The sequence below is a fragment of the Triticum urartu genome, chromosome 5A (assembly GCF_056163025.1).
Source record: "Triticum urartu cultivar PI428250 chromosome 5A, HENAU_Tu73, whole genome shotgun sequence".
Lineage (NCBI taxonomy): Eukaryota > Viridiplantae > Streptophyta > Magnoliopsida > Poales > Poaceae > Triticum > Triticum urartu.
In genome coordinates, this window is record NC_141877.1 from 516,336,365 (window position 1) to 516,345,513 (window position 9,149).

A 9,149-nucleotide genomic window follows, 5' to 3' on the forward strand; every position below is an offset into this window, starting at 1 on the left:
TCCTTTGCCGCGCATTGACCAGATTGTTGACTCCACAGGCGGATGTGATTTGCTTTCATTTCTTGACGCATACTCAGGATACCATCAGATCTTCATGGCAGAAGAAGATGAGGAGAAGACTGCATTTATTACTCCATGTGGCACGTACTGTTTCGTACGGATGCCTTTTGGTTTAAAAAATGCTGGTTCAACATTTGCAAGAGTAGTCCATGTCGCTCTGGAGCCACAAATACACAGAAATGTGGAAGCATACATGGATGACATAGTGGTCAAGAGCAAGGACAGGGCAACCCTGATTCAAGATTTAGACGAGACCTTTGCAAATCTGCGCAAGATCAGCCTCAAGCTCAACCCCGAGAAGTGTGTGTTTGGAGTCCCCTCCGGCAAGCTTCTCGGGTTCTTCGTGTCTCAGCGGGGAATTGAAGCCAACCCCGACAAGATCAAGGCCATTGAGCAGATTGAAGCACCAAAGCGCGTCAAGGATGTACAAAGACTTGCCGGTTGCGTGGCTGCTCTCAGCAGGTTTATCTCTAGGTCTGCTGAGCGCGCCCTGCCATTTTTCAAATTATTGAAAAAGGCAGGTCCAATGAAATGGACTCCGGAAGCGGAGGCTGCGCTGCAAGACTTGAAGAGATACCTGTCCTCTCCTCCAATACTTGTCGCACCTAAGCCACAAGAGAAGTTGTTGTTGTACATAGCAGCAACCAATCAAGTGGTTAGTGCTGCGTTAGTAGCAGAGAGGGAGGCAGATGACGAGCCAGCAACCACGGCAAGCGCATCCAGCGACAAGTAAGGGGCTTCCCCGGCAAGCTCTGGCCCCGACAAGGATGGATCTGCGCAGACGCGCGAGGAGATACAGAAGAAAATAGTGCAGCGCCCAGTTTACTTTGTCAGTTCCCTTCTGCAGGGGGCTAGGTCAAGGTACTCTGGCGTGCAGAAATTGCTTTTCAGCCTCCTCATGGCCTCGAGAAAGCTGCGCCATTACTTCCAAGCACATGAGATCATAGTTGTCACTCGCTTTCCGCTGAAGAGGATACTACAGAATCCAGAAGCGACAGGCAGGATTGTTGAGTGGGCACTGGAACTGTCAAGCTTTGGCCTCAAGTTTGAGAGCACTTCAACTATCCAAAGCAGAGCATTGGCAGAATTCATAGCAGAATGGACGCCAACACCAGATGAAGAAATTCCAGAAACGAGCATCCCCGGCAAGGAAGCAAGCAAAGAGTGGCTGATGTACTTTGACGGTGCCTTTTCGCTGCAAGGCGCCGGCGCTGGTGTGCTTCTTGTCGCACCCACCGGAGAGCACCTCAAGTACGTAGTCCAGATGCACTTTCCCAAGGAGCAAGCAACAAACAATACTGCAGAGTATGAAGGCTTGCTTGCCGGCCTCAGGATTGCGGCAGACCTTGGGATCAAGAAGCTCATTGTCAGGGGTGACTCACAGCTTATCGTCCGCCAAGTAAACAAGAACTATCCGAGTCCGTTGATGGAAGCATACGTCGACGAAGTGAGAAAGCTAGAAGAGCACTTTGACGGCCTACAAATGGAGCATGTTCCAAGAGCTCAGAACGCCATTGCCGATGGCCTGTCAAAGTGCGCCGCACTTAAATTACCTGTGGAACCAGGGATCTTTGTGCTCAAGCTGACTCAACCGTCTGTAACGCCATCAACTAGACAGAGCAAGAAGAGGAAGTTGATTTCTGGTGACTATTTGCCGGCAGAGCTTCCCGAAGCCGCCGCCAAGAAGGTCCCCAAGATCAACGCCAAGAGCGCTGAGGAGCAGTCTGCTCCGGCAAGCCCTAGGGTTTGTTCCGTTGAAGCAGAAGCTGCCGACAAGTTTTGCTCAGGCAAGCTTGTCGGGGAACGTCAAGCTCTGGCAGAGACGCAGCTTCTCGCCGTTGAAGCGGATGTTCCCGCAGCAGCTGAGACCAACACCAAGAGCGCTGAGGAGCAATATGCTCCGGCAAGCCCTAGGGTTTGTTCCGTTGAAGCAGAAGCACCCGACAAGTTATGCTCCGGCAAGCTTGCCCAGGAACGTCAAGCTCCGGCAGAGTCGCAGGTTCTCGCCGTAGAAGCGGACGTTCCCGCAGCCGCAGATTTGCCTTTAGTCCTTGTTGTCGAGCCGCAAGCTCTAGCATGGGCACAGCAGATTGTCCGTTTCCTTTAGACAGGAGAACTTCCCGAAGAGCAAGAAGAAGCGGAAAGAGTAGCCCGGCAGTCAAGTATGTACCAGTTTGTCGACAAGACACTGTACAGAAGAAGACTCAATGGTGTGAAATTGAAGTGTATTCACCGGGAAGACGGACAAAAGCTGTTGGCAGAGATACATGGAGGCATATGTGGTCACCACATTGGCGCAAGAGCACTTGTCGGCAAAGCATTCCGGCAAGGTTTCTTTTGGCCAACAGCCCTCCAGGATGCAACTGCACAAGTAACCAAGTGTGAAGCGTGTCAGTTCCATTCCAAGCAGATACACCAACCAGCTCAAGCTCTCCAGACGATCCCTTTATCCTGGCCATTTTCGGTCTGGGGGCTCGACATCCTCGGCCCCTTTCCGTGAGCAGTCGGGGGCTTTGAGTACTTGTACGTTGCAATCGACAAGTTCACAAAGTGGCCGGAAGTGGAACCAGTGAGGAAGGTGATAGCACAGTCAGCAGTCAAGTTCTTCAGGTCGATTGTTTGCCGCTTCGGAATCCCTAACAGGATAATCACCGACAACGGTACACAATTCACGAGCCGCACCTTAATGCAATACGTCCAAGATCTTGGCGCCAAGGTCTGCTTCGCTTCTGTTGCTCACCCGAGAAGCAACGGTCAAGAGGAGAGGGCAAATGCTGAAGTGCTGCGCGGGCTCAAGACCAGGACTTTTGACAGGCTGCACAAGTGCGGGAAAAACTGGATCGAGGAGCTGCCGGTGGTTCTTTGGTCGATCAGAACGACGCCAAATCGAGCCACTGGACAGACACCTTTCGCTCTAGTCTATGGAGCAGAGGCAGTTCTCCCCACAGAACTCGTATACGGGTCACCTCGAGTGCTCGCTTATGATGAGCTCGAGCAAGAGCAGCTGCGACAAGATGACGCGCTGCTCCTTGAGGAAGACCGTCTTCAGGCTGCTGTGTGAGCTGCTCGCTACCAGCAAGCTTTGCGCCACTACCATAGCCGCAAAGTTAATGCCAGAAGTTTCGAGGAAGGCGACCTTGTTCTTCAGCGTGTTCAGTCCGTCAAGAATTCCAACAAGTTGACGCCAAAGTGGGAAGGCCCTTACCGGGTGAAACAAGTCACTAGGCCTGGCGCTGTCCGCCTTGAGACCGAAGATGCCATTCCGGTGAGCAACTCCTGGAATATTGAGCATCTTCGTAAGTTTTACCCGTAAGGCGCGGTTGCCGAAACCTGTTCTGGCAACCATCTTTTGTACAAGTCTTGCCGTTGTTGCATGTAATCCTTTGTACAAAGCCGGGCGCAGATCCCGTGCATAAGTAAAGCTCATGTGCTTCGCACATCTTGTCAATTTCATGCTTTCTATTTTTTGCATGTGTGATCTGACACTTTGTGCAGCACCTACTCCCCGGTAAGCAACAACGAGCCGCAAGGCTCCATATCTTTATTTTCTCTTCTTGCTTTTTTCGCAAGGAAAGGAAGGTTCCCTCGCCCACAAGTTCGCCGGGGGGAGGAGAAGATAATGGTATGGACCAGGCGTCGTTCAAGAAAGTTTCGCCTTGCCGGGAAGCAAACAACAGAAAAGCTAAGTTGCCAAAGTTTGAGCAATCAGATTTTTTAATTTTTAAGTTATCTCCCTTGAACGACCGCACTTTGTATGGAAAACCTGTCCGCGGAGGAACCAACTCGTAGCTAGTTGCGCCCTTACTTTGTTTCGAGTCCGCTCAACAACTTAAGTGAGCTGCAACTAGTTGCGACAAGGTTTCTTGTCGGTAGCGGCACCGCCAGCAGGCTGCTGACGTCCCGAACTCAGCGCTCGCGGCTCAGGTGCCCGCACCGGCAAGTTCCCTAAAAGCGTAGGGCAAAAACATACAAAGGGAGGAATCAAGTAAAGGGAATAACATTGCAATCCTTATCCAGAATAGAGTTATATTACAAAGATAGCTTGTCGCAGCTCTAACAGATTGTTTTCATAACATGATAAACAGCGACAAGGAAAGAAGAAACGGGCGGCCTAATCTACGCGATCGCCCTCGATCCTCTTGATCCCGCTCACCTTGTCCACAATGGGTGCGACAAGGGCTTTGAGCGCCTCCAGATCAGCATCCGGCGACAGGGTCTTGAGGACGTTGGTGAGGTTGAGGCCCGGATTGCGGAAGGCCACCTTCACCAACACTTTCTGAAGAGCTCCCGCGCAGATCTTGCGCGACTCGTCGGCCAGCTGCTTTGGGACCCTCTCCCGGAGTCGCTGGAGGGCCGTCGCCACGCCCTTGAAGAACAAGACGAGCTTGGCACTGGGTTGGAGGTTCTCGTCGGAGGGATACCCGAGGTCCTCCATCCCCAGCTGCGCCAGCTCCTTGTCAATATCTGTGGCAGCATTCACAAGACTCTCCTTCCAGTGCTCCACAGTCTCCCGGAAAGCGTTTTGGGTGGCGGCGACACTTTCCAGCAGCGCCTTGTCGGCCTTGATCTCCTCCTTCAAGGCCACCTCCTGCTTCTTGGCGCCGTCCAGCGTCTTGGTCAAAGCAGTCAACTTCGACTCAAGATTTGCATTGGAGTCCTTGGCGGCGCTGAGCTCTTTGCCCTTCTCGGCAAGATCGACCTCCAGCTGTGCCACCTTCGTCTCCAACTCCTTCTTGGCGGCCTCGGCGGCGGCGGCAGCGTCCTCTGCTTGCTTGAGGGCTCCGCCGAGTTTTTCCTCGCGCGCGGCAAGCTCCTCCTCGTGGGCGTCGAGATTGACCTTCCGCTGCGCCAGCTCGCCCTCTTCCGCGGATAGTTTCACAGCGGCAAGTCGCTGTTGCTCTTCGACTTTGGCCTTCTCGAGGAGGAAGGCCTTCTGCGCTTCGTCAAGTTGCTCCCACTCCTCTGCCAAGGACCGACGAGCTTCCTGGTGGAAGCCCCGGAGCTCCTCCGTGCGCTTCTCGATGTCTACTCCCGCCTTCGCGAAAAGCGCCTCGCGGGAGTCCAGCTTGGCTTGCCGCGCGCGGTAGAGCGACAACAACTTCGGCAGCAGCCGCTCTTCCTCAGGCTCGTTGCTGCTGCTGCTCGGTGCGTCAACCAGCGTCAGCCCCGCGGAGGCAAGCACTTCCCCGTCGAAGATCTCTCCCTCGACCGGCGCCCTGGAGCTTGACGCCCAGGGGAGGTTGATGAAGACGCCTTCGCCGGCCTTCAGGTAGACGCCTGGCTGGGGCTCTTCGGAGCCTGGCACTGCGGCAGCGGCGGACGGGTCAGCGGTCGGTCTAGCGCCTGGCGCTCCTGCGGCCTCAGGGCCGTCAGTGCAATCGCCAGACCCATCGCCAGTTGTTGCGGCGGCAGCCTTGGCGGCCTCTGCGCCGGCGGGATCGTCAGCGCCGGCCGCTTCTTCGGTGGCAACCTCGGTCTCCATCGGCTCTGTAGCAGATGGGTCTGACAGCCGGAAAGGGGAGAAGAGTCAAGAAAAAACCCAAGAAGATCAAAGGAAGAACCCAGGGAAAGTTTTTCAGCAAAAGGATTACCTGTACCGGGTTCTGTAGTCGTGGTCTCCGCCGTCGGGTGGCCGCTGGTGTTGTCCCTTGCCGGAGAACCTCCCCTTGCCGGAGACCTCTCCCTTACCGGAAAGCCCTCCCTTGCCGGAGAATTCTCCCTTGTCGGGGGATTCTCCCTTGGCTCCTGGTGAGGCTGCTCTGCTCCTACACAAATCAGCAATCAAATATCAGCAAAAACAGAGTATCCATGCGCACCTCACAAGCGGAAAGCAAACCATATACTTACGCCGGGGGCTGCTCTGGAGAAAAGTTGTCGGGTCCGACAAGGTTGTCTCGGGCGCACCCCCCACTGTCGCGGTAGGTTCGTCCTCGATGACAATCACCGGGACCTTGGCTCTCTTTGCTGCTCTCTGGGCCAGAGTCCTGAAAAGGAACACGTTCAGAGTAAAGCAAGTGAGACACAAGACAAAAGGGCAAGAATTGAAGAACATCAAGTACAGCAAGAGAAGCTTACTCTTCTTCTTCTTCCTCGTCGGAGCTGAACACGGAGAAGTCGAAGTCCGGCGCGCGCCCGGCGCGAGGAGGCGGAGGAGAAGCTTCCCTTGGCCGCTTGGCGGGAGCAGCGGCGGCCGTCTGAGACGACCCCGCTCCAGCTGTCGTCGCGGCATGAGAAGCGGCAGGAGCAGAAGCGGTGGTCCGGGATGGCCCCGCTCCGGTTGTCGTCGCAGCATGAGGCGCTCCCGCGGTAACGGTGTTTGCCGCGGTGGAGCGTGTCACGCGGCGCGGCGACTGTTGACCCGCTTGCCGCTCCGCTACATCACCGGCCTTGCGGAGACGCCTTCTTGGTGGGGATGGAGGCTCTGCTTGCGGCGAGCTGCCCGAAGACGAAGTGGAAGACAAGTTGATCTCCAGCGAGCCGCTCGTATCCTTGGCGGGCTCGCTCGACTCAACGTTCTTCCCGGCAAGCTCTTTCTCGCCGGCAGGCTCCCTTCGCTCGGCACGGCTTGCCGCCTCTGCTGCATCTGCCTCCTCCACGGTAAATCCAAACTCGCGCGCGGCTGCGGCTGCCACCGCCTCTTCCAGCCTAGTGGCGATGAGAGCCATCTCCGCATCCGTGGTGTCGCGGGTGAGGCCGTCCTTCTCGTCGGAGCGGATCGCCACTTCTACCAAGTCATCGAAGAACTGCTGCACGACGTCGTCCGCAGGCTCCTGCCAAGTTGGCACAATTCCATGCGAGTCGCACTCTGGCATCATTGCACGAATGCGGTCGAGCGAGGAATTGTTGCACAACGGAACGACGCCCCCCGGCAACCTGAAAACTTCGGGATGTTGGGGGTCATACTTGAAGAGCTCCTGGAGCATCGCGTTGAGCTCCAGAACTGTGAAGTTGTAGTTGCGGCCCAGCCGCAGCCTCATGATATCCGCCGCATTCTTGAACTCCCAAGTGGGTCTCCCCCGTTCCTGCAGGGGGGCGATGTGGCGGCGAAGAAAATCTGCGCCAACGGCGCCTACAGTGAGCCCAGCAAGCCTGAGGCGCAGGATCTGGGTGACGGCAATCTTCAGCCTGTCGTCTTCCGGGGCCACGTCACTCCAATCGCTGTCGCGTGCTACTGGGGTTTGGCACCGGGCGGTGAATGGCTGCGGGTTCTCCTCGTCAATCCAGCACCAGTCTGCCCTCCACTCCTCCCACTTGCCGCAGAATTCTCCCTCCAGATAAGTTTCCTTCTTGCCGGCCCTTGAGATCCAGGCGATTCCGCCGGATAGAGGCTCTCCTCTCTCTACTCGGGGTATGAAGAAGTGGCGAAAGAGGGCTACGTTGGGATGGACTCCGACAAAGTTTTCGCAAAGATGTGCGAAAACTGCCATGGTCAGAACGGCATTGGGGGTGAAGTCAAGGAGGTGGAATCCATAGGTATTCATGATGTCGCAGAAGAATTCAGAGAAAGGCGGGCAGAGCCCGCAGTAGAAGAACAGAGCGAAGAAGGGGTATCCATTTGGGGCCTTCTTCCAAGCGGCGGCGGGGAGTACCTTCGTGCACGGATGCGCTCGTGTCTCCGCCGACCAGAAGAGGTAGTAGTTCTCCCTCAGCTCCTTCGCGGCAAGCTTGGGGGGAAGACCGCCCGCTCCTTCCGCAGCGCCGCAAGCCGCTGCGCCTCGGTCGACTTCACGACCTTCCCCTTGTCGGCTTTTGGAGCCATGGCGGAAGTGGTGGAGGAGGTCGACGGCGTTGGTGATGCTGGTGGCGAAGGGGGGCGGAGCGCTGCTCTCTTTCGGCTTTAGGAAGACGAGGGAGCGGCGGAGATTTCTGAGATTGGAAGCAGCAACGGGCGAATGTGCGAACTGCCCCTGTTTCCCCTGCTTATAAAGAGGGAGGGGGCGGACGTTCCGCATTTCTGAATAAAATAACCACCCACGATCTCTCCCACGACGCCGCATTCAACGCGTGCCGTTCGGGGAGGGCGCGGTGGATACGGAGTAAGATACGGCGTAACCTAGGCCGCGCGTGCCCGTGCCCTGTTTTGGGCCTGGCCCAACAACGCTCGGCACCGTGTATGGCCCAGGCCCGGGGGCTCCCGTCGGTGTACTAGAGTAGGGGTACCCTAGTATCCCGAACTTGTGCATGGGCAGTCGCAGCATCCCGCGGCAAGGCTTGCCGGGTGACCGCCAAGGTCCTCCGTGGTTCCCCTGGAGCCATTCAAGGAGACAAGACCCCGGTAAGAGGAGCTTGCCGGGAAGGCCAACTAAGGCACCTCAAGACCCCAGCAAGAGGAGCTTGTCGGGAAGGCCGCCCAAGGCACCTCAAGGAACTTGCCGCGGCGCGCCACGCGTCCCGGCAAGGCCCGGTGAGCGACAAGCTCCCGGACGCGACAAGACAACGACCGCGGCAAGGCGCTTGCCGCGGCAAGCCACCACTCCGTGCCCGCGCTCCAGCACATTCACCAACGTGTCGCTCTGGGACCCTTCCCAGCGTACGTGGCGGGAGGCTGTGCAGCCAGCGGTGAGCGGTGGCAAGCAGCGCTGACAAGATTGCCGCCGTGGCGAGCGATGGCGTCCCTGACGGTCCCTTTTACACTGTTTAGGCGACGCAGACGGGCATTTAAGGCCCTTGTCCCCTGCCGTCAGGGTTAGGTATGATACACTGTAGCAGGTAGCTGTACCAACCGCAGCACCTTTCCCTTTTTGCCCTTGTCTACGTTGCCACCTGTCGGTGACCCCTTGAGCATATAAAAGGAGGCCCATGCGCAACATAGAGGGGGGGTGGGCTGGTTCGAACACTCATGCTCGGTCTCGTTAGCTGCTGGTGTGTACTGTAGCACTCCGCGCTCCCGAGCAAGAACTCAATACAAACCACAAAGCAGGAGTAGGGTTTTACGCATCCGTGCGGCCCGAACCTGGGTAAACTGCTCGTGTGTTTCGCCTCGATCCGCTCTTTGCACGACCTCCGCCCCTGCCGAACCAAAAGGGACTCGGTCCGCCGGTCCCATAGGTGCCTGTGGATCAGTACCCCGGCAATTACATTGATGAACT